Below are 26,541 nucleotides of genomic sequence, written 5' to 3'. Positions count from 1 at the left end.
CCTGCTTACTACAGGGATGTAATCCTCACAAAAATACTATTTGATCTCAGGGGGCGGGGGAAAGATAATGGATTGCCGCGCCACACAAAACTGTAAAACAGTGTTCTGGGTTGCTGCCATTCAAATGAATAGAAACCGGCAGCAATTCTAACACCTACCCAGTTTCAATTTTGTAACATCTGCAGGCATCATTCTGGAAATGATAAACATTTTAATGGTCAGACCCTGTCCACTTATGCATTACTATTTCCAGTATTATCCCCGATTTCTATATGAAAAAAGAAACTAAAATGTGACAGATTGCTGTGAATGAAATGAATGGAGATGCTATTTGCATTCATTTCAGCAGCAGCAAACTCGCTCCTTTCCCACTCCTCTGTTGTCCTTCAGAGATATCTCTTATTGCTTTGGAAAATTCAAGAGCCAGACACTACATTTTAATAATGTGGCTTGAACTCCAAGCATCAGCATATGAATTGACTTAAAAGCATCAAACAACTTTATAATTGCAGTCCATCTCTTCCTTTTAAATACAAATTCATTCTGGTTGAATTAAGATTGAAGCTGTACCTTTTCTATAAATTGAATTTTTATAAATATAAAAACTTTTAAGTGGTAGAATACACCCATTAAAAATCAGAAACTAAATAGCACATTACTTGCTTTATACGAATTTAAGATTTGACGAACCCAAAACCTTGTATTTTACTTGGATCCCTTGTATTAAAAAGATACATTGATTTGACTCATTTGGTAACCTCACCTAGAAGTGTCATATTTGGGAGATAATTCAATGTGTGTGCTGAATGCATGAATACGTTAATACAGCCTGTATGCACACACACACACATATTCTGTTTTTGTAAAAAGGCTAAGGATAAAAAAAAAACAAACAACATTTTCTTACTACTTCTCTATGTACTCTCAAACACCAAAATGTATTCTGAATTATACAGTACTAGAAAACTTGCTGAAACATATCACCTCTTTTGGTTGGTCAATTAAAGGTGAATCATTACTACAAAACAAAGCCAAATGTGACACCACTTATGATGTAAATTACAGTTCAAATTTTTCTCTGAAAGATATTCCTTAGCAATTTTAAAAAAGACAACATGAGAGATCTAAATCATATTAAGTATTATTTAAGGAAGAAAAAAACCATATGATAGAGCTTTAATGAGAAAATTATTTATAACCAAAATGAAGATATAAAATGTTAATTTTAGTGATGTATTCTTTCATTTGCCTTTTGTCTTCAAAGGAAAATATGTATTTCCCATGAAAAACAAATTTATTAGAAGAAAACAAGAAAATTAATAGCATTTGACATATTGGATCAGCTTGGAAATCTATATTTGGCAACTCTAAAGACTTAAATAATAATTGTATAATAGGCATTATAGTATGAATGGTAAAGCTGGTAGCTGTAGTTGAATTTTCCGGTTTGTTTTTAAATATATTTTTGTATTAAAAGCATTCGTTATCCAGATATAAAGATGGAGGAGCATTTAGTTTAAATGAGGAATACCTGACTCTATTGAGTAGTTATCAGTATCTGCATTTTGAAGTTTTTCATTACATTAAACATTATTATCAAAGAATACATCAGATTTGATCTTACTAATAATTTTAAGCAATTAATGGAGTGAAGGCCGGAATGCCTTCTTTTACATGTGATAAACTTGCCCAAAATTCTGCTTTCCAACACAAATTCTGATGTGTGAAAGATGTATTATTTGTAAGAAGCTTTTTCCTTAGACTCATTTGAAGTTGTCATGGGTATTTTACTTGAATAAGAAAAGTTAAAAATTATACAGAAAAAAAAAAAAAAAAGAATCTTCTCCTTCTCCAAAGAAAGCTCTTGAGAAGCCCTAAATTGTCAATTTCTGAATATAGGCAACATTTTTCTGTTTATACAGCTGTGAGAATTAACAACCAACAAGTCAGAAAAAGGAAAAGCAGCAGTAGCCTCTTTCGTGACACCTTTCAGTTATTTGAGTATTTACGTTGATTGGTAGAACTACAATAGTGTTATTTATTCAGTTTGTGGGGGGACGGGGACAAAGTGTGAAATAAGATCATAAATTCTGTCCTAAATAAATACATGGTAAGGCATCTACTATAGCTAAAAGTAGACTCGTGCTTTAACTTAGAATATGTCGACATAACACTATCCAGAGTGGTTTGTTTCATTTTATAGAATTAAAAATATTCCACTTCTCCAGAACTGTTTGAATTCTGGTCCAATATGATTCAGCCCATACAAATCTAATTTCACTTGAAAAGATTTATTGTTCCTGAAAATGTTAAGTAATCCTATTCCTCTCATTTTAAAACCCTAAACTCTCTAAACCTCTATACATAAATTAACAAACACTATGCTAACTAAATAAACAAAACAATTTCCATGTCAGTCAACAGTATCCAAGAATACTGCATGATTTCCTTCAAAATACATGATTTTATGTAGGGAGCAAAATGACATTCAAGACAAATAAAATGATACAATAATATAAGTTGCTATCTTAACAGAGCTCATAAAAGTGCTATGAAACTAAAAAGTGATTTATGGAGCAGAAATTTTTACCTTGGCTGACTATAAGAATCACCTACAACATTTAAAAAATGCTGATGTTCCTGATATGCCAGAACAACTGAGTTAGAATCTCTGGTTGTAAAGCATGAGAATTATAATATTTAAAAAGTTTCCCATGGAATTCTAATGTCCAGTCAAATTTGGAAAACTCCACCCCCAAAAAAGAGTTATGGTTTTGATTTTCCACCCAAGACATCACTTACATAAGACATTTGGTTCAACAACTAATCATGGAACAACTCAGTAAGTTAAACCACAGCCAATCACAGAACAAGTCAATCAGTTAAAAATTTGTTAGCCGGGCGCGGTGGCTCAAGCCTGTAATCCCAGCACTTTGGGAGGCTGAGGCGGGTGGATCACGAGGTCGAGAGATCGAGACCATCCTGGTCAACATGGTGAAACCCCGTCTCTACTAAAGATACAAAAAAATTAGCTGTGCATGGTGGCACGTGCCTGTAATCCCAGCTACTCAGGAGGCTGAGGCAGGAGAATTGCTTGAACCCAGCAGGCGGAGGTTGCGGTGAGCCGAGATCGCGCCATTGCACTCCAGCCTGGGTAACAATAGCGAAACTCCGTCTCAAAAAAAAAAAAAAAAAAAAAAAAAATTTGTTGAAGTTTTATCTATTTCTCATATTATAGAATTGTCAAATAATTTAATAATATCAAAATGTAAACAAAATAATGATGTCCATAAAAAGGCAAAACACAGAATTTGAACTTAATGTTATTTTATATAATTTATACATATATATATATATTTATGTCTAAATATATTTATAAGCATATGCATAATGGACTATTTTTTCTGCCTACATGGGTATATAATCCATCTATTTCTATACAGATATACAATACAGCATTTAGGACATATAAAATAATTTTGTAAATATATTTGTGTTTCTACATCGTTTATTTCTACAATTACATGTGGAAGGTTTATAATAACCCTTGGAAACTGGTCTCCATGTTTGACATTCCTCTAATGTGGGACATTTGGCCAGGTCTGGACCAATATTTAAATTCTTAAAGCTCCACAGCAAGATTAAAAATATAAATCATGATTTATAATTCAACAGAATATATTTTATACCATATTTATATCCCTCAAAATCTCTCGGTAAGTTTAGTAGCTAAGGTGTCACTGCCCTAGTATAGCAGAGAAAGCCACAGACTTATGAAAATTAGGTTTTTCTCCAAAGCACATTTTGCAGTAATGGGTGGTGTACTTGTTTTCTAAAGCTGCCAGGTTTTCTAAAGCTGTAAAATATCACAGACAGGGTAGCTTAAAAAATAGAAATTTTCTCACAGTTTTCGAGGCCAGAAGTCAAAGATGAACGTGTCCACAGGTTTGGTTTCTTCGGAGGCCTCCCATCTCGTCTTGTAGATGGCTACCTTCTCACGGTCCTCAGGTGGCTCCCCTTTTTGAATTCTCTGTATCCTCATTTCCATTCCTTAAAAGGGCACCAGTCAAATGAATGAGAACCCTTCCATATGATCTCATTTAAACAGTATTACCTCTTTAAAACCCGTATCTTCAAATACCATCACGTTCTGATGTACTGAGCATTAGTATTTCAACTTGTGCATTTTGGGGGACAACTCAGCTTGTAACAAGCAGATAAAGGAAAATAAATAATCAGATAGATATCCAGATATCTAAAATATCTAAGTAAATGTCAAAAACAGTAGTGCCTAAAGACGCTAATCAAAGCAAATGAAAACTACAGGCGATCCTAGAAAAAACTTAAGTGCCATCAGTATAATGTGAAAAAAACGTGGAAAAAAACGGTGATTAAAAAGCAGCTCACAGACAAATTTCACCTGATGACAAACAAATGACAACTAGGGGGCAAAACATTTTCAAGAAAAAAAAAAAAAAGTTACTTGACATTTGAGATAGCAGTTCAATTTTTCTTAAAGTAATTTCATAAATAAAGTGAGTAAGTGTAAAAGCCCAAATCAACTCAGAGAACAATGAATAGTTTAGCTGAAGAGAAGAGTGAATGTAAAGAAATAATGGTATACATGTCTTTAAAGAATTATTTAGATAAAATAATAACACTTAGAGATAGTTTCAGGAGGGTGTATTGTATTGTATACAAATAATTACAGAATATGTAGTGTTTTGTTAGTGTCAACAAGAGAACGATTGGAGATCTCAGAATCTGAGGGTAACGTAATTTAGAGAGATGTGTTTTTAATAGGAACCTCTGCTAGCACTGTGCAGGTGTAGAGGTCAGTTGGGTGCCATAAAATAGTAAGAACCCAAGCAATACATAAGTTTCACTTAAAACTTTAACTTCATAAAATTGTAATTTATAAAAGAATTTTAAAATTTATCTATTTTATCCAAAATAGAAAACCGCTATCTAAAATCTGTGAGTGTTTTACATGTTTTCAAATTGCAGGATATACTCTAATGTGATGCAATCTACCATGACTGTTTGTTTTTAGGGACATTCATTGTTTTAAGAATTCCTTACAGTGAGCTGAAATTGACTTTTTTGTGTTTTCCATCTATTGTTCTAAATTCTTCTGTTTCCATGACTAGCTTTAAGAAATATATTCCAACATCAAGACAAGTAGTAATATAATTAATCGATAATCAAAAAGCAGTGCGTGCATATGCGTGGAGGGAGAAATCAATTAATTTTGTTAGATGCTCCAAAATGTATATCTTGCCTTTTATTTGTCATCAGGTGTAATTTCTCTGTGAGCTGCTTTTTAATCACTTTTTTCCACATAATACTGATGCCACCTGTGTTTTTTCTAGGCTCACCTGCAGTATTCATTTGCTTTGATTAGATGCTTTAGGTACTACTGGTTTCCACATTTGCCTAAATATTTTAGCTTCTTTAAACTAGTGTCATTCAAAAATACACTAAAAGTTTCTGATAATATTTAAAATAACCTTTATGAATTCTCATTCTGATTACCCTTCCAATGTCACCAAACAGAATCAAACAAACCACTGGTTTCTCCTGAATGTGAATTTCTCTAGGCAGCCTCAGACTTCCATGGAAATTCTCAGGCTGGCCTCCTCAATACAACTTACTTTCTGAGCAGCCAGCATCAGAGTGCTGATCTTCAAGAAGTGCCTCCACTTGTTCCTTTCCTTTCCACCTGGCCATTATCAGTTGAACAAAGGCAGTAACTCCTTGGCAGTCATCTAGGTGTTCTTTCCCGAGCAGCAATGTTGGTGTAATCAAATAGCTTATTAGATATTTGGAATATCAGATCTCACCCAGCACCCACTACATACATCAGAATCCTCATTTTAAAAAGACACTAAGGTGATTCACGTACTTATAAATTTGGAAAGCTCTAAGCTCAGCACCTGTTTGAGGCACCTCTCCCAACTTGTTAAACACTGTAAGTACCTCCCTAGTTACATCTGTGTTCACAGGCCAAAATATAATGCATCTTCAAAACTTCCATTTCTCAAATATTTGCAAATAGTATCATGTCCCTTTAGTTACCCGTTTCTCAGATCAACTTCTTTAGTGCCTTCCACCATCTCTCATATAATGGTTTTCAGGTATTTCAAACCTCAGCCATTTTTCTCAACATAATTTCAAATAGGTCAACATCTATGGCAAACTACAAAGTATCTCCTGCCCAAATATCTACAGCAAAAAAAAAAAAAAAAAAAAAAAAAAAAAAAATATATATATATATATATATATATATATATATATAGTACAGAAGCAAATACTGAGAGGTAAATGTAAATGGGAGACAGGCATGACCAATACACATTACCAGTGTGCTCCCATGTCTTAACAGAGTTGAGACATCAATTTGAGTTTTAGCTTTCTTCAGAGAAGTGCTGCACAACAAGATGGAGAATGATAAATGCTGACCTCTTAAAATCACTAAGGTATAAAGTGTAACAAAAATTATTAATACAACTATGTGATTAAGTGGGTTTCTATCAATGAATCACAGTGACAGGGCTATTCTAGAGTTTACCTGCCGGAGTGAAAAATGAGGTCGTTAGTGAAAATCAAATGCAAATATCATCAGATTCTGGAACATTTCTCTTTACATATTAAAAAAGATATCTCCAACATACAGTGATGTACAGACTTCAATTTAATAATGTATCACTGTGGCATATAAAGTTTTTACATAAAAATAGCCCAATATTTGGAATTATGAAACTGATTTTAAGCATTTCAAATCATGCATGGTTATATCACAAAACTAGTGAAAACCATACTGAAATTTAAAAGTAGGTGTATTAATATTAAAATTTCCATTATGTATTTTTTAATAAATGTATTTGATTTGTTTGTAAGAGGTGAATAAAACTGAAATACTGCTGATTTTAAAGATGACTCCCTTTTTAGAATTGATATTTTTATAAATGGAAAACATTTGGGTATTAAAAATAGATTTACATTTTAAAATATTAAAATATCTAAGTGTTCTTTACATACAGGCATACAAATCTTGGAAACAAAATAGGAAAAGCCAGTTGTTTGGTTTTATAATATGCTTGGACTTCATTACTAGCAAAGTACAGAGAAAGGAAAATTTTGAACACATCTTATGGGTAAAAATATGTAATGAATCAAAACTAGGAAGGTAGGCTGTAGAAATTTTTTAGTGGGCTTTATTCTCTAATCAATCATGAGTTATAAAAGGTTACTGAGAGGAAAAATTATGTGAGTCATGTTTTGAAAAGTTAACTTTGGAGAAGATGAAAAAGCTTTTAAATAATTCAGTCAAGAAGACGTGTCAAAAGACAGCTGTAATAATCCAGAAGAAAAAAAAAACTTACATTTCTTTACAGTTCCTGCTTATAAATTGTTCTAGATAGTGAATTACCAAATCATGGTCAGTATTAACTCATACCCTGGTACCAAGCTCTCTACTAAAAGCTAAGGTTTTTCAACCTTGTAACTTCAAATTAAGTTTAATTTTCTTTAAAAATTATTGTACTTTGATATAATTTTTACTCACTTACCCTCACTAACATGCAGCTGGTGCTTTCCCAATTGCCTGATACTTGACTATTTGCATAGAATTGGTCTAATAAATGAAACTCAAATTAATTTTGAAAAGGAAAAAGTAAACAAGAAAAAAAAATAGCTCATTCACTCATACACTAAAAAAGAAAGAGAAAGGAAGAAAAAAGTGTAAGAAGCAGTAAAAGGAAATGTAACAGACCAGAGGAACAAAAAGATACACAATATAATTATTTACTTCATGGAATTTAACAATTAATGAGAGAGAAAAGCATGAGAATAGGTTACTTTTAAATTTAGTAGCTATATCAATGGAAACTAATGGTGATAGGTAATTAATAGATCAGTAAACAACAGAAAACATAGGAAAAGAACTTAACAAAGACCAAGGGATGAGAAAATACATTAAGGAAGATTTCTAAGGGAGGTAACGTGATGAGCCACATGCAATGAAAAGAAATTTATATCAACGGCCAGGCGGTGGTGGCTCACGCCTGTAATCCCAGAACTTTGGTAGGCTGAGGCAGGTAGATCACAAGGTCAGGAGTTCAAGACCAGCCTGGCCAATATGGTGACACTCTGTCTCTACTAAAAATACAAAAATTAGCTGGATGTGGTGGAGCGTGCCTGTAGTCCCAGCTACTTGGGAAGCTGAGGCAGAAGCATCGCTTGAACCCGGGAGGTGGAGGTTGCAGTGAGCCGAGATCATGCCACTGCACTCCAACCTGGGCAGCAGAGTGAGACTGTGTCTCAAAAATAAATAAATACATGAGAAATTTATATCATGCATTTTCCAGTCTGATTCTTTCTGATATTCAAAAAATGCAAGTCTGATTTATTGATTTAGGCAGGAGGTTGCCTCCTTTCTCTTGAACTATCATAGGACTTTTTCTATGATGGGGTACTATAAAGGGGCCATCTTTAACCTATTTATATCATGAGCATACAGAGCATTGGCAAAGATTTAATGCTTATTTCAAGTTTAAGTAAGCAGCTAGTCTACTAAACTAAGTGGAGAATTTACCTAGCAGGGGAACCTATGACTTAAATAATAATAATATATTCATTTTGTGACTTAAATTTTTTAAAGCACATTAAAATACTGTACCATTTTTGAGCTTCATTGAAGTCTTCTAAATTATCTCTTTTTCCTTTTATCTTACAGAGCTAAAAGATTTACCTACAGTTACACAAAATTCATAAATACATAAGAGTGATTTAGGGAAATAATTTAGGAAAAATCATTTTACCATCATTCCTTCATCTATAAACTATAGTAGATAGATACTTGCTCTCTAAGGATACTTCCAAGCCTAGAATACAATGATTAATATTTTAATACTTTCTTCCACTTAGAGAAGAATCCTAACATTAGATTTACCTTATTAATTTTGCTTAATAAACATTTTTATTCATAGATAAAAAAATATAAAGGTTGAGTTTAGTTCAAACTGGTTTAATTAAAGGAAGTAATGAAAACTTGTCTATAAAATTCCAGGTAAAAACCATCGTACGGTGAACATTAAAGTAGGAGTATTGCTCCTATTTGGAACAGGAGTCAAACGTAAGATTATTAAATTCACCGAGCACCTTCTGTTTGCCAAGTATTATTATACATTGTTTTTTTAGCAACAGCCTTTTTTGGTAGATAGCACCTATATAATTTCTGGTATGTAGAAACAGAATATCTAATTAATCAATAATTTCCTCAAGATAGATTTGTTTATAAATGGAAGAGTTTAAATTCAACTATCTCTTTATCACAAGCTCATAATTTGAGACATCATTATGCCTTCTCAATTCCAGGTGCTTAATTAGTAAGATTTATTTTCTCATTTTAAATATTCTTAACACTAGATATTAAATGATTTTTATCTAGATATATCATCTAATGCTTTTTATATTCTTTGTAGACCCAAAGACATATATAATTTGATTCTATCCATTTTTGAACTCACGCTTTTAAAGTAACAGATAAATGACATAAAAATCTATTATATTAAAGACTGAGACAAATTTAGATATTTTAAATAAAAAATAGACCATTTAATATATACTTATAAATTTTCAAGTCTATTAAGGAATAAACAATAATTTAATTGTATTCAGAAAGATGGGCAATGAAATTGCTATTTATATTTCCTGATATCCCTTATTTATGAAATACAGATAAAGATACATATATACATATGCACACATGTAGACTGACATATTACAGCCCTAGTCTCATAATTGTGATGTCACGTAATGGCTGTGATAAAAATGTTCCATACTTCAGGTAACTAAAATTACATGACAAAGTCAAAATAACACTAGTGTTACTTCTAATTTTGTGTTGTATTGAGTCATGTTTTAAGAAAATTGAAAAGCTTTTGCTCTTTTATTTATGGTTGACACTGGCAAAAGCCTCTACTCAAGTGTAATGAAAATGGTAACCTAATAAAATTGAACAGAAAATTGAACTCTTAGGTCTGACATTACTTGCACTGATCTCCAGCATAGCTGGCATCTGACCAATTTAAGAATAAGAATGAAGGAGTGCAGAGTCCACAACTGATATTGATGCATATATTTAATAATTCCCCTCAAGAGCATATAAACTCAGGCATTAGACAAATGTGTGCTTTGTCTTCTTGGATCTTCATTTTTACAATTTATGATTTTAATCATGATTTCCATGTATAAATTTTGATGTTCATTGACTCTCCCTTGGTTTTAGAGGTTTCTAGGTCTCCTCAGTTTTCCAGTGCAAAATATATAACCTGGACCTTTATTTTTTTCTTAATTTGGAGATGATGTTCTCATTCTATAAAAGCAGACAATTTTGACACAACCAGTTTTGTACAACTATAAAGACAGTAAGGAGGACATTTTTGTATGGTGTTTATATACAATGTTTTAACTGCCTAATAATGTGTTCAGAAGAAATATTTGACTGACTTCCAATCTATTTCTAAACTTTATCCAGCTGGTGTTTCTGCTTCTGTTTCTCTCTCTTCTCTTGTCTACCACCATGTGAGACATGCTTTCACCTTCCTCCATGATTGTGAGGCCTCCCTAGCCACGTGGAACTGTAAGCCCAATAAACCTCCTTCTTTGTAAATTGTCCAGTCTCAGGTGTGTATTTATCATCATTGCATGGACTAATATACAAGATTTTATTATCCAAATTTTTATAGAATTTTGATAATTAGTAAAAAGTAACCAGAAAATCTTGATGGTTTGGGAACTATAAAACAAGGAAGATCAAAAAGAAAATCAAATATGAAATATAAAACTATATAAGAAGTAATAAAATTGCTATTTCGTATAAAATAATGACAGTAAAATCCATACTCAGAAGAAAAAATACACATTGCAATGTAGTCATTAGTAAAGAAAACAGAATAAAATAGTTTAACAATGGGTTATAATATTTAGAAAACTACAAAGTACCAAATGAAATTAGGTAGGCTAATGATATTATAAAGATAAAAGCTAAAATAAGTGAAATAAATAAATATGCAAAGTATGCATACATTCAAACTCTGATTTAAAAAAAATACTACTTAAAAAGTGGTTTGCATTTCATCTCATAACAGTTTCACCTTCTTTGTAAGAGTAATGTATTTTACAGGTGATTTTGCTATTGTCTCCTTCTTCACTTCTGTCTTCCATACATTGACATACTCTGGTAAGTTTTCTCTGATTTTAGATTATACACAATCCACTGACCAGTTTGAAGTTATCTACTCAGCTTAGAATAATCCTTTCTCTTTAATAGAGTTGTAACTGCAAACAACAACTGGATTCCATTTAGATAATTACTATGCTCTAGGTAATTATCTATCTATCTATCATCTATCGAGCTATATTTATGCATATATACACACCTGTGTGTGTATGTATGTGTGTGTGTGTATGTATATATATATATATATATATATATATATATATTCTACTCTACATATAATGGTTAACATATATGTATGTGTGTGTATATACGTGTATACATATATGTGTAGGTGATTTTACCGTTCTACATTTTATAGAATAGTCTACTATTTTTCTATAGTATAAATCACACAAATAAACCCTGGCAGGTTCATTAGGAGATGTTCCAGAAGAAGGCATTATCATAGAAGATGGCAGCTAAATGTGTGTTACTGCTTCTGAAGACCTTTCAGTGGGACAAGCCATGGAGGTGGAAGACAGTGATATTGATGAAACTGACCCTGTGTAGGTCTAGGCTAATATGTGTATGTTTAAGTTTTTAGCACAAAAATTTAAAAAGAAAAACAAATGGAAAATTTTTAAAATAGAAAAAAATTATAGAATAAGGCTATAAAGGAAGTATTTTTATACATCTATATAGTGTGATTGTGTTTTAAGCTAAGTGTTCTTACAAAGGAATCAAAAAGTTCAAAATGTTTAAGAGTTTAGAAAGTAAAAAAGTTACAGTCAGCTAAAGTTAAATGTAGATTAAGTATGCAATGTTTGTAAAGTCTACAGTAGGTTACAATAATGTCATAGACCTTTATATTCACTCACCAGTCACTCACTGACTTATCCAGAGAAACTTTCAATCCTGCAAATTCTATTCATGGTAAGTGTCCTAAACCAGTATGCCATTATGTTTTCTTTTATGTCGTATTTCTACTCTACTTTTTCTGAGTAACACAAACACCATTGTGTTACAACTGTCTACAGTATTTACTACATTCTGTATAGGTTTTTAACCTAGAAACAATAGCTATACTATATAACCTAGATGTGTAGTAGGCTATACCGTCAGGTTTGTGTAAGTACACTCTATGATATTTGTACAAGAATAAAATTGCCTAACATTGCATTTCTCAGAACCTATCCCCACTGTTAAGAAACACATGATCATATTACAATACAAGATATAATAAACATTTTGGAAAATTAGAGAAATAGAGGTAACCAATTCAGTTTCAGGGGTTAAAAAAAGACTACTGAGCTGATGCCTGAACTGTGTGGTTGAACATAAGTAGCATTTAATCAAGCGCAAAATATGGGAGAAAGTCATGCTAGACAGCATAAACCTGTATAAAGGCCCAGAGGAATGAGAGAGAAGGTCATTTTCAAGCACCTATAAATAATCAAAAGTGTAGAGAGAAGAGGGTGCCATAATGGAAAAGGGAATATAAATAAGACAGGCAACAAATTATACTCAACCTTTTGCTGTGTGTAATAGGAAGTCACAGAAAGATTTAAATCTGATGTTATGATAAGTTTTAAATTTAGAAGAACACTTTGGAAGTACTTTGGAGGACATGGAGTGGGCAAGAAGCAAGTGGAAGCCATTTGAAGTTTCTACTTGAAACAAGGTGAATAGCTGAGTTAAGCAGGGGAAAATGGTAACAGGAGCAAGAGGATGGATTTTGGAGGTCACCAGGAGTGGTTCTTCACAAGGACAAGTTGGATTCACTTTCAGAGACTCTCTTCACACCTATCACACAGGTAAAAAATGTGAAATATTTTAATGGTCCATTATCAAGGTGCGATAAACATAAATACTGGCAATCAGCCTGGGGATGTAACAAACCATACCACTCATGCACCTAGAAGGTCATAATACGCAAACTAAATGTAGAGGAAGGGTCAGCCCATAAAAGGAAATAAAGTTTCATTTTTGTGAAATCAAACTTAAGCAGGGAAGGGGACAGGGTATAACCTTATAAGGGAGGTGGTGAAACATCTGGCAAGATTGTATTCCCATGATACTCAACTAATGGGGAACTAGGAGGGACTTGGGTGTTAGGAGATAAATTACCTGCTGTAACTGCCACCAGTGTGCCTGCCTACCAGATATCCAATCTTGAAAGAATATCATTAAAATTCTCACTTCCACTGTTCTTTATGTCTCCAAGTACATTCTTTGGGTTTGGATGGGTGAATATGTGTTTCTCACAAAACCCGTTCAAACTTTTATGGGAAGACAAACTAGCTAATATGTGTCAAAGCACAATAAGAAATTTAAAACTATAAATATCTTTGGTATTGATCTTATTAAAGTTACACTAATTAAGGTTAGTCATTAAAATGAATTATCATCTCTGCCTTTTATAATGCAAATGATATCCATCCTTTGTTATCAAAGAATTTTATAAAATTTTAGATAGAAGACAGTTGCCTGCATATCAGAAATTGAACATTCCTTTTGATCACTTCAATTAGAGCTCCTTTCCATTATATTGGGAATGAACCACTGTGTACTCTGCTTCAAAATTAATCATTTCTACTTTCTTGCTGACGTCTCCTTTCTTTCTCCACTTTCCCTTTGTATTTTCAGCTCCTCTTTCCCTTCTTTCCCAAAGAACGTTTTCAAAGGAGTGATACAGACTAAGAATAGGGACGAATACAATTACTCAGAAATCAAAATGTATTTATTCATTGTTTACTTGATACTTACAATAGGCTAGGCACTGTGTAAGGTCATAGTGATCAAATAGTGATGAGGTAAACTTGGCTTCTGTCCTCATTAAGCTTATAGTCTACTATAAAAGGTAGTCAATTAAATAAGTGGTGATCTGATTGCATGTACCTGTGTTTAAGTAGAGAGAGGAGGAAAATGAAAGGAAGAAAAAGAGATAAGAAAGCCAGAGACTTTGAGAGGGTCTTTGAAATTCTATGGAATCATGTAATAGGAACCAGACAGCTGTGTCAACCATCACAGAAGAAATTTTGTTCAGAAGGAGATCTGGAATAAGAGAATTTATTCAGATACCAGTGAGAGTCAGAGGGATGAAAATTTCTCCAGAATAAGGGAATAGCTTTCTTGAATATCATGCAGAAGAGAAAATAACAGCTTCCAAGAATAAAGAACTCCAATTTGGCTGAAATACAGCGTGAAGGCAGAAATAGTAAGGTTTTGCTACTGGATGTCAAAATTAGTATTGTGATACTACACGAAGAATACTGCCAGAAGAATAACATAGGGATACCAAGATACACTTTAAAGCAAAACTTCACCTTATTAAAAAACATCTGAGTAAGAAAAATATTTTCAATTATTATCACATCTGTGAATCTAGGGAGTATGAAACTGATTGGAAGAGGAAGGAGAAAATGGTATTTTTATAGAATTAAGTAAATATTTATACCAAAGAATATATTTGATTAGATAAAAAGATAATGTGCTGACTGAAAACTAACTTTAAATGCTTGCATATAAAGGGAACATACTATACTTGAAAAATAAACATATAATTGTAGCATAAGTGTATTATCTGCTCATATACAGAGGGTTCCACCCTCAGCAATAAAGACAGAAAGTGCAATTAATAGGCAGAAGTGGCGTCAAGCACTGCAAAGCAGAAGCACATCATTTCCACATGGCAGGACCTCCATTATCTGCAGACCTGTCATTCACGCCCACTCAGGAAGTTAACTGGTAATGTTCAGAGAAGTTTACAATTTTAGGGCCAAGTGGAAGAGTCACATTACATGTAAGTAAATTGCCTATCAGCTTACAATGTTACAAACTCTTCAAGAAATGATGCAAAGGGCAAAGGAAAAGTGACTAAAAGCCCATTGACCAACCATGCTCTAAGACACAGTATCTATTTTTAAGTTACAGCTCTTTAATGTTTTTCAAGTACTTAAAAAATGTGTTAGAAAATCCACACACTCCTTTGTTCAGAATAAAGCAACTGGAATCAGTAGAATCCTTTAAAGCATAAGAGAAAATACCTAACCTACTGACCAACTGAAATTTAAGTTTGTGTGGACCTATCTATTTTAGTTACTTCCTTATTTCTATCTATGCTTCTAATAAATTGGCTATTTCTGTTGTGCTCAAACTACTATTTGGTGTCAAGAAGTGTTAGGCAAGAACAAAATAATGCTGTACTTTTAACAATAAAAGTAAAACATAATAATAGTAATAAGATGCACAAATTTATTTTCAAATTAAGAAATATATCTTACTTTTATTTTTAAAGCACCCAACCAGATCTCAATAAAATTTCAGTATTTTTTCCAATTATCTATTCATCCAGTAGTTCTTCATTTGATATACCTTTTCTCTGTTAGATTGCTTTAGGAATTTCTTCCTCCATGGTCAGCAGCCTACTCAGATACAACAGGGAGAACACAGGACTCATCTCATTATGGCAGGAGTGTCAAGATTACATTTTAAGATGGAATAAGAGATATTGGAGGAAGAAATTCCTAAAGCAAGCTAACAGAGAAAAGGTATTACTCTGTCTTACTTTCTGGAACATTCACCTTTAGAGCTCTGAATCTAAGTACCTCAAAGAAGTTAAAACTGCAAATTTACTCATAAGGAGAGACCACATGTGAAAGCCAGAATAACTATATGAAATGATAAAAATGCCCAGGCAGCTCCCAAACCCCATCTTCTCCAATTTTCCAGAGTTTCAGCTGCAGCAGCCATATATCTGCAACCATGTGAGAGATCCTGAGCCAGAACTGCTCAGACAAGCTCTTTTTTTTTTTTTTATTACCTGACCATAGAAACCATGGCAGTTAATAACACTATTGTTGGTTTAAACTATTAAATTGGGGATGAGTCATTATGCATCACTAAAGAAGCAGAGAAAACACTGAGTTGATGTCAGTGTTCATAGATGCTAAGGTCATAAGCAGGAATGGTTTCTCTCAGTATTTTTACAATTTAGTTGGAGGAAAAAAGTCAATAGATATTTTTAAATGACAATACAATGCAAAGAATACAACATCAAAGTTAAGCCCATCATGCTGTGAGATTTCTAAACAATTGTAGGGAGAGGCAATGGCCCCTGAGCATCCCTGCACATTCTTGCTGTATATGCCAGAAATACATTTTCTGGAGTTGGGTTTACAGCCAACAATGATCAGGGATGAAGTAATAACTCTTCTCAAAATAAAAGGCAGCTTTGCTTTTACTTCCTATAAAACATTCCAAGCTCAGCATTTTCCTCCTGTAATATAGCCCATTACAGGTGCAGGCCATCATCTAGGCCAACCTGTGTTCCCCTACTGGGACTTAGAAGGCCTAAGGATAATGGTGTCAGCAACATGAAAGTCATGCTGCTTTCTCCACCATGAGTAATAAACTCCTTTGCCCCTGACCCTGTAGTGTAAGTGTCCTGCCTTCTGCCAGTACTCATGAGACAGTGACAATCTAGCCTGTTAGTTTGTAAGTAGGTTAAAATTCCAGACCTTGTGGAGTTCCTGTAAAGGATATCTCAACTTTCCTTGGAAAGTCATAGAACAATTCAGCAAGCAGTCATAGTTGAACGTTACAGCTTTTCAGGTCTATGTGTGACAGCACACTCCATTTTCATGGTTACATAGGCTGCCTTTTGATTAAAGAGAAACTAAAGCTAACTGATTTAAAATGTAATTTTATAAATGATATTTTATGATAATACAAGGTCATGATTGGAGTAATTAACAGTCTAGGACAACACTTAGGTTGACAAATTTTTTAAATTAATTTTTATCCTGGTTAAAAAAATTAAATTTTCCCTTACTGCCAATATTTTTAAATTTAACTTATGCAGCTAGATTTCATTTGTTGGCATTAGATTTCACAGGGAGATTTCTCCTTTTTCTTCACTTGCTTAAGTTCACCTTCCATTTGAAAAGTATATTCCCTAGTTTTTTTTTCAGTGGAATAGCATGTTCTCAATTAGTAATTGACAATTATCATCAGCTTTTAAAGGAATGTGGCTGTCTCTTAGGAATTGTAATATGATTCATCAACTTAAATGTAGACTGGGGCAAAGTGGTTAAAGCAATTATATAAAGCAAATTATTGGCATCTTAAAACAATATAATAGTTTCTCGTATAGCATGCTTTTTTTCTAAAATAGTTTAAATTCCTCACAATTGAGGTATTATAGGTATTGATCGACTTACAACCTATGCAACTTATGACCATTCGACTTTACGACCACAATCACTAGCCACTATTGCTCCGCATCTGGCAGTGCAAACGTTGCCCAGCTGGGCCTATGACAGTGTGGACCAGCTTCTGGCAGCACTACCATCTCCACATGCACCATTTCAACGGTTATCCCAGACTTGGTACAGCAATTTGTGTTTTGTGTCTTGGATATTTTTCATCAAACCCCTCCCAAGATGTCTACCAAGAGGAAATTGTCTTTGTCTACGCCTCAGCCTGCCAAGAAGGAAAGAAAGGCCATCGATCTCGACACAAAAATGAAGGTAATTAAGCAGTACGAAGGAGGAAAGAAAGTGAATGTGATCGCACGTGATACAAAGTTATCACACTCGACTGTGTCGACAATTTTGAAAGATAAAGAAAGAATTTGTGAAGCTGTGAAAGATTCTGCACCCATGCGATCAACAGTTATAGCAAAGCAACGAAGCGGGCCCATCTCACAAAATGGAGAAATTGCTATATATTTGGATGGAAGATCAAATTCAAAAATGGACACCATTAAGTCTTTTTACTGTGCAGATGAAGGCGAGAAGTCTATTTCAGACTCTGAAGGAGCGTGCTGGAGAAGATTACAGTCAAGAATTTGTAGCAAGCACTGGCTGGTTCCAGAGATTCAAGAAAAGATTCCAAATGCATAGTGTTTGAGTGACTGGAGAAGCAGAGAGTGTGGATGAGGAAGGAACACGTAAGTTTGTTGATGGTCTGGATGAATTAATTACAGATGAGGGATATCTAGCAGAACAGATTTTCAATGTTGTTGTAACTGAATTATTTTGGAAATGGATGCCAGCATGCACTTATATTCACAAAGAGGCCAAAAGCATGCTGGGATTTAAAGCATTTAAGGATAGGCTAACTCTGCTGCTTGGTGGACACATCGCAGGGTTTAAGCTGAAGCCGTTCTTAGTTTATCACTCAGACAACCCGCGTGCATTCAAGAATGTTAACAAGCACACACTGCCCATCTACTTTCATTCTCAACATAAAGCATGGATGACACAAGGATTGTTTGAAGACTGGTTTATGAACTGTTTTATTCCTCAAGTTCGAGAATATTGTTTGGAGAAAGATATTCCTTTCAAGATTTTATTGCTACTCGATAATGCGCCTGGACACCCACCACATCTAGGTGATCTCCATCCAGATGTAAAATTTGTTTTTCTTCTGCCAAACACGACTCCACTCATCCAGCCTATGGACCAAGGTTCGATTGCTACATTAAAGGACAACTATCTCTGAACCACCTTTGCTCAAGCAATATCCGCTATAGATGCTGACTCAGAATTAACATTGTGAGATTTTTGGAAACACTACAACATTTTGATATGTATCAAGAATATCACTACCACCTGGGAGGCTGTGACGACAAAGTGAATGAATGGCATCTGGAAAAATTGTGTTAAGCACTATGTTAATGATTTTGATGGATTTGACAGTGAACCTAAAACGATTTGGGAAAAAAATAGTAAAACTCGCTAAAGACCTTTCTTTGGAATGTGAAATGGAAGATATCGAAGAGTTGCTAGACAAAGAATGCAGAGAACTTACAAATGAAGAGCTAATCGAACTGGAAGAAGAAAGAGTGCAGAAGAAGAAAGAAGAGAAGCAGAGAAAGAAGAGGAGGAGCTAGAAAGAAAGTTCACCACTAAGGGATTATCAGACGGTTTATCTTTACTGAATAAACTTCTTACACATTTTGAAGCAATGGACCCAAACTACGAACAATTTGCAAGGATTGAACGGATGGCGCATGATGTGTTTCGTTCGTATCGTGAAATTTATGAAGAAAAAAAACACAATTTAGACAAAGCTCATCATGTTTATGAAAAAACCAACTCCAGTAACCCCAACTGCTGCCTCAGATGACGCCATCAATGATCCGCACCCAAGCACCAGCGGCCAATAAAATGTTTCATACATGTTTATATATTTTGATATGTTTTGCAATTGGGAAAATGTTTCCTATGGTATTTTTTACACCTCTATTTTGTATTTTTGTATGCACCTTTATTTTGTAATTTTGTATGGTTTGCAAATATTAAACCAGTTGTACTAGTAATGCAGTGTTTTACTTAAACCTGACAAATGTAAAAATAAGAAACAAAATGATGTAGAGATGATACAAATGGCATAAAATGAACAAAGAAAATTATACATAATAATGAAGAAATATGATAAAATATGACTTAAAGATTTTTATAACATCATTTCACAGTACCGTACATATAGCCTACTCAACTTACGACCAAATCGTGTTATAACCGGTCTGTCGGAACCAATCGTGGTTGTAAGTCGAGCACTTGCTGTAGATATAAATGCAATATTTGTTATCAGTGATGAGTCTTAATATTATTACTGTATAGTAACACTATGTTTTATGCTTGAATTCTCAACTACATGCTTATGAAATTTGATATATGTTTCTTAAACTAGTATTGTCACATAATCACATGGAAAATGTTAATGTAAAAGTTTTAAAGCAAGTAGAGAACTGTGCAATTTCATAGCACCAATCTACATTTTACAAATTAAAAACAAGTAATAGTGATTGGTCTCCCAATATCACACAGCAAGTTAAAGGAAGATCTACATTTATAACATGTTTTCTGACTGCAAACTGACATAATTTTAAGTGATTTTTTTTTAAAGAGAAGTAGATATGTTCTTCCTGCTCTTGCACATATCTTATACATTGGTCTCATGTAATTATAACTGATCATTTCATTTAAAAAAAAAATAATAGTTGCCTTCCAGGTGTAGGGGAAGTAATAAAGGAATGAAGAGATAATAATGTTTTATTTTTTATAAAATATTTGACTGGAGCATATAAAGTTATTTAGTCACAATACTATGCCAGTGTATTTTTATGTAACCTTTTTATATTAAAATTTAAAGAAGAAAAGTACACAAGTCTTACAAGTCAATACATTTTACCCTGCAAACACACCTAGTAGGCATCACACCAATCAACGTGTCAAACATTACCAAGCACCCAGAAACACCCCGTGTACCCTCTCTTTATGTTCCCCAAAATATATTCTCCACTCTGACTTCTGTTACCAGAGATTAGTTGTACTCTTTATATTTTTGAGGACTATTATCTAAATAATTTCATATAAAGTATCCTCTTTTATGTTTTGTTTCTTTCTTTTAACATTATGTTTTTGGAGATATGTACATCTAGTTCTTGTAGCAGTATTTTGTAAACATCTATTGTGGCATTCTGAGGGACTAGATCACATATTTAATCCTTTAATTCATTCTAACATTAGTTGTAATGATTTGAATTTGGAATGTTTTAAATACTGCTCTGGGCATTCCTTCACATATTGTCTACTACATATATACATTTATGCACTTCTGTTGGCATTGATCTTGGAGTAGAATTTCTAGGACACAGGATATACATAAACTCACTATCGTTTAATACTAACAGTTTTAGGAACTAGTATAGCAATTTGTACTGCAATCAGAATTATGTGAAGGATCCCCTAGCTCCAAACCCTAACCAACACTTGCTATTGTATTTTTGTTTTTAATTTTTTTATTTTTCATTTTAATTATTCTAATGAACTAGAGTGATTTTTTACCATGGTTTTAATTTTAAATTATCTTCCATATATGGGCTATTAATGATAATTAATATTATATGCATTTAATACTTCTAAAATTATTGCTAATATTATAAGCTGTAAATATTCATTTATATTTAATCACTTATTTATATATTATAGAGTTCTTCATTCCTTCTACTTGTAGGTCCTTCCAAGATCCTTCTATTTATGCCTTAAAAATTGTTTTATGAAGGGCCACTGGAGAGCAAACTTATTTGTTGGTTTGAAATGTCTTCATTTTAACATCATTTGAGAAGAATGATTTTATCAGGTATATACTTCTATCTTCTTTCAAGATTTTAAACACACTATTACATAATCTGCTTTTGTCATTCTCATTATAAAGTCAGCTGCCAGTCTAATATTTACTTCTTTGAAAGTCATGTGTCTTTTACTTTCATTTAGGTGACTTTGAATATATCTGTTTATGTTTGTTTTTTGCTGTTTTACTGAGTGTCTAGGGTTTGTGTGTGGGCAAGTGTGTGTTTTGTATTTATTCTTTTTGGCATCTGTAGGGGCTTGATACATTTTAAAATCTTTTTAAATGTATTTTTTTCAAATTGTTTCTCTCCTGTCTCATCCATACAGCTATATTTATATTTATATTTATTCCAAACTTTTTCACATTTCTAAATATGTCTTATATTCTTTTTGTGCTTTATTTCCATTCATTTTGTCTCTTATGTTTTTAATTCTGTAAATTTTCTACAGTTCTATGTTCTATTTATTAACTCTCTATCCAACTAACATAATATGCTGATAAACCGATATGTTAAGTTCTTAATTTCAACTATTAATTCAAAGAATTTTAGGATTCTCAATTCTTTATGATTCTTTATAAATATCAACTCTCATAAAAGTCTCGACTTTGTCATCTCTTTTAAAAACATATTAATTATAATTATTTTGTGGGTCTATGATAACCAATATCAAGATTACCTGTGGATCTGTTTATATTATCTTCTTTTTATTATTTACTTATTTATTTTCAGTTCATGTCTTCTGTCAAGTTTTGTAACATTTTAGTGAATGTTGGACATTTTGACAATAAGTTATAGAGATTCTGAATGATGTTGCCATTACCCAGAATATATACATATATTTTTTTAATAGAAATTTTTCTCTACAGTTAGAGTAGGGGCAGATGATATTTATTCAAACAGATTGAGATGGTGTAAAGATAAATTTAAAGTTTGTAAATATGACTCTATTAGCAGTTATCAATTTCCCTAGAATATAGCTTCCCATATGTCTCAATTAAATACCTGAGATGTTCAGCATCCATTCTCCAAGTGAAGCCCTATTCTCCTTTTTGTTTGTTTCCCACAATTCATTGAACCTGTCCACCCATGCTCAACTTCCAGCTCCTACGCAAGTTAGAATTCAACAATTTCAGGCCGGGCGTGGTGGCTCAAGCCTGTAATCCCAGCTACTCAGGAGGCTGAGGCAGGAGAATTGCCTGAACCCGGGAGGTGGAGGTTGCGATGAGCCGAGACCGTGCCATGGCACTCCAGCCTGCGTAACAAGAGTGAAACTCCATCTCAAAAAATAATAATAATAATAATTCAACAATTTCTTGAGGACTAAAGCCATGCTGAATATCAGTGTTATTTCTTTGTGGTTCCCTTTACTCCAGGATTATGAGCCTTTATTATTAATGCATCTCTGAACACCAATATTTGTTTCAAAATTTTATTTATTTCTGTTTAGTATCAATGCACTGTGTGGCAAATCAACAAATATCCTGTGAGGAAAAAACAAAAGGCAAGTTCGCCATGATGTGTTTCCTTTAATTGTGAAATCTTGGCTTCCATGTCCTGTCTTGGTTACCCCATACTAACTTCAAACTTATAATTTTTAATTTTGTAATATTTTCATCAATTTTCATAGTAATTCTCAAGAAAAATGTTTCAGTTGACACAACTGCACTACTTATATAAAGAAGTAAAAATCAGATTCACTTGTGTTTGGTCAACAAAGGCAGCTGTCATTTTTTATTATTTCTTGGTTTAGCTTCAAGATCCAATCTTGAAATGTCAATTGAGTAAGAGCAAATATAATTACACTATCAAATCAACTTTCAATTTAAGTTTTCTTATTCCATTATACTAAAATAATGATTTTCTTATATATGATATAAATAAAATAATGATATCCTATATATATATGACTCTATTGCCTTAAAGAATATCTGCCATCTGGGGCCACCATTGCCGAGACAGTTCTAACTATGCCCATATAAACAGGACTGCAGGGAAGAGCACAGGGCAGCTGGATGGAGCCCACAGCAGCTCAGGAAAGCCTCTGCAGGCAGACAGTGGCTAGGTGGGCTGCTAGCTGGGTGGGGCGGACCTGAAAGAAAAAACAAAAAAGGCAGTAGCGCAATGGAAACTCATAAAACCCCAACTCCCCAGGACAGAGCACCTGGGAACAAAAAGCTGTTTATGAGTTCAGCTGCAGCAGATCTAAACGTACCTGCCCAGCAGCTCTGAATGAACAACGGAGCTCACAGCTCAGGACTTAAGCCCCAATAAAAGATAGACTGTCTCTTCAAGTAGCTCCCTGACCCCCATAGATCCAAAGAGTCACCTCATAAAGGAGAGAACAGACTGACAGATTGTGAGCATCCTTCTGGGACAAAGATAGCAGAAGAGGAAACTGGCAGCAACCCTTACTGTTCTGCAGCTGCTGCAGGTGATCCCCAGGCAAGCAGGGCCTGGAGAGGACCTCAGCAGTCCTACAGCAGAGGGGCCAGACTGTTAGAAGGAAAGATTAAAAAAAAGAAGAAGTAACTTCAGCATCCACGAACTAGAAGCTCACTCAGAGACCCAATCTGAAAGACAGCAACTACAAAGACAACAGGTGGATAAACCCACAAAGATGGGAAGAAACGAGCACAAAAAGGATGAAAACTCCCGAAACCGAACACCTCTCCTCCTAAAAGGGATCACAACTCCTCACCAGCAAGGGAACCAGACCGGATGGAGAAGGAGTGTAATGAAATGACAGAATCAGACTTCAGAAGGTGGATAGTAAGAAACTACAGTGAGCTAAAAGAACATGTTCTAACCCAAGGTAAAGAAACTAGGAACCTTGGAAAAAGGTTGGAAGGAATGCTAATGAGAATGGACAGCATAGAGAGGATTGTAAGTGAATTGATGGAGCTGAAAACACAAAATGAGAACTTCATGAAGCATGTACAAGTTTCAACAGCCAAATTGACCAAGCAGAAGAAAGGATATCAGAGGTCGAAGATCAACTCAATGAAATAAAAAGAAAAGGCAAGAACAGAGAAAAAAGCGCAAAAAGGAATGAATGAAATCTTCAAGAAATGTGGCACTATGTGAAAAGACCTAATCTACATTTGATAGGTGTACCTGAATGTGATGAAGAGAATGAATCCAAGTTGGAAAATACTCTTTAGGATATTATCCAAGAAAATTTCCCCAACCTAGCAAGGCAGGCCAATATTCAAATCCAGGAAATACAGAGAACACCACAAAGATATTCTTCAAGAAGAGTAACTCCAAAGGACATAATCGTCAGATTCACCAGGGTTGAAATGAAAGAGAAAATGCTAAGGGCAGCCAGAGAGAAAGGTCAGGTTACCCACAAAGGGAAGCCCATTAGACTCATAGCAGATCTCTCAGCAGAAACCCTACAAGCCAGAAGAGATTGGGGGCCAATATTCAACATCCTTAAAGAAAAGAACTTTCAACACAGAATCTCCTATCCAGCCAAACCAAACTTCATAAGTGAAGGAAAAATAAAATCCTTTGTGAACAAGCAAGTACTCAGAGATTTTATCACCACCAAACCTGCTCTACAAGAACTCCTGAAAGAGGCTTTACACATATAAAGGAACAACCAGCACCAGCCACTCCAAAAACATACCAAATGGTAAAAGAGCATCAACACAATGAAGAATCTGCAACAACTAACCAACAAAACAGCCAGGTAGCATCAAAATGACAGTATCAAATTCACACATAACAATACTATCCCTAAATGTCAATGGACTAAATGTCCCAATCAAAAGACATAGAGTGGCAAATTGGATAAAAAGCCAAAATCCATCAGTGTGCTGTACCCAGGAAACCCATCTTACATGCAAGGATACACAAAGGCTCAAAATAAAGGGATGGAGGAAGATCTACCAAGCAAATGGAGAGCAAAAAAAGCAGGAGTTGCAATTCTCATCTCTGATAAAATAGACTTTAAAGCAACAAAGATCAAAAGAGACAAAGAAGGTCATTACATAATGGTAAAAGGATCACTGCAACAAGAAGAGCTAACGATCCCAAATATATACGCACCCAATACAGGAGCACCCAGATACATAAGGCAAGTTCTTAATGACTTACAAAGAGACTTAGACTCCCACACAATAATAGTGGGAGACTTTAACACCCCATTGTCAATATTAGACAGATCAACCAGACAGAAAATCAACAAGGATATCCAAGACATGAACTCAGACCTGGAATAAGCAAACTTAATAGACATTTACAGAACTCTCCACCCCAAATCCACAGAATATACATTCTTCTCAGCACCACATCACACCTACTCTAAAATTGACCAAATAATTGGCAATAAATCACTCCTCAACAAATGCAAAAGAACGGAAATCATAACAAACAGTCTCTCAGATCACAGTGCAATCGAGTTAGAACTCAGAATGCAGAAACTAACTCAGAACTGCACAGCTTCATGGAAACTGAACAACTTGCTCTTGAATGTTGACTGGATAAACAATGAAATGAAGGCAGAAATAAAGATGTTCTTCGAAACCAATGAGAACGAAGACACAACATACCAGAATCTCTGGGACACATTTAAAGCAGTCTCTAGAGGAAAATATATAGGAATGAGTGCCCACATGAGAAGAAAGGAGAGATCTAAAATTGACACCCTATCATCAAAATTGAAAGAGCTAGAGGAGCAAGATCAAAAAAAACCTCAAAACCTAGCAGAAGACAGGAAATAACTAAGATCAGAGCAGAACTGAAGGAAATAGAGACACAAAAAACTCTTCAAAAAATCAATAAATCCAGGAGCTGGTTTTTCGAAAAGACAAACAAAATAGACAGACTACTAGCCAGATTAATAAAAAAGGAAAGAGAGAATAACCAAATTGATGCAATAAAAAACGATAAAGGGGATATCACCACAGATTCCACAGAAATCCAAACCATCATCAGAGATTATTACAAACAACTCTATGCACATAAACTAGTAAACCTGGAAGAAATGGATAAATTCCTGGACACCTGCATCCTCCCAAGCCTAATCCCAAAAGAAGCCAAAACCTTGAATAGACCAATAACAAGGTCTGAAGTCGAGGAAGCAATTAAGAGGCTACTACCCAAAAAAAGCCGAGGTCCAGATGGGTTCACAGCCGAATTCTACCAGACATACAAAGAGGAGCTGGTA

The sequence above is a fragment of the Saimiri boliviensis genome, chromosome 3 (genome assembly GCF_048565385.1).
Source record: "Saimiri boliviensis isolate mSaiBol1 chromosome 3, mSaiBol1.pri, whole genome shotgun sequence".
Lineage (NCBI taxonomy): Eukaryota > Metazoa > Chordata > Mammalia > Primates > Cebidae > Saimiri > Saimiri boliviensis.
Note: the sequence above shows the minus strand (reverse complement) of the source record.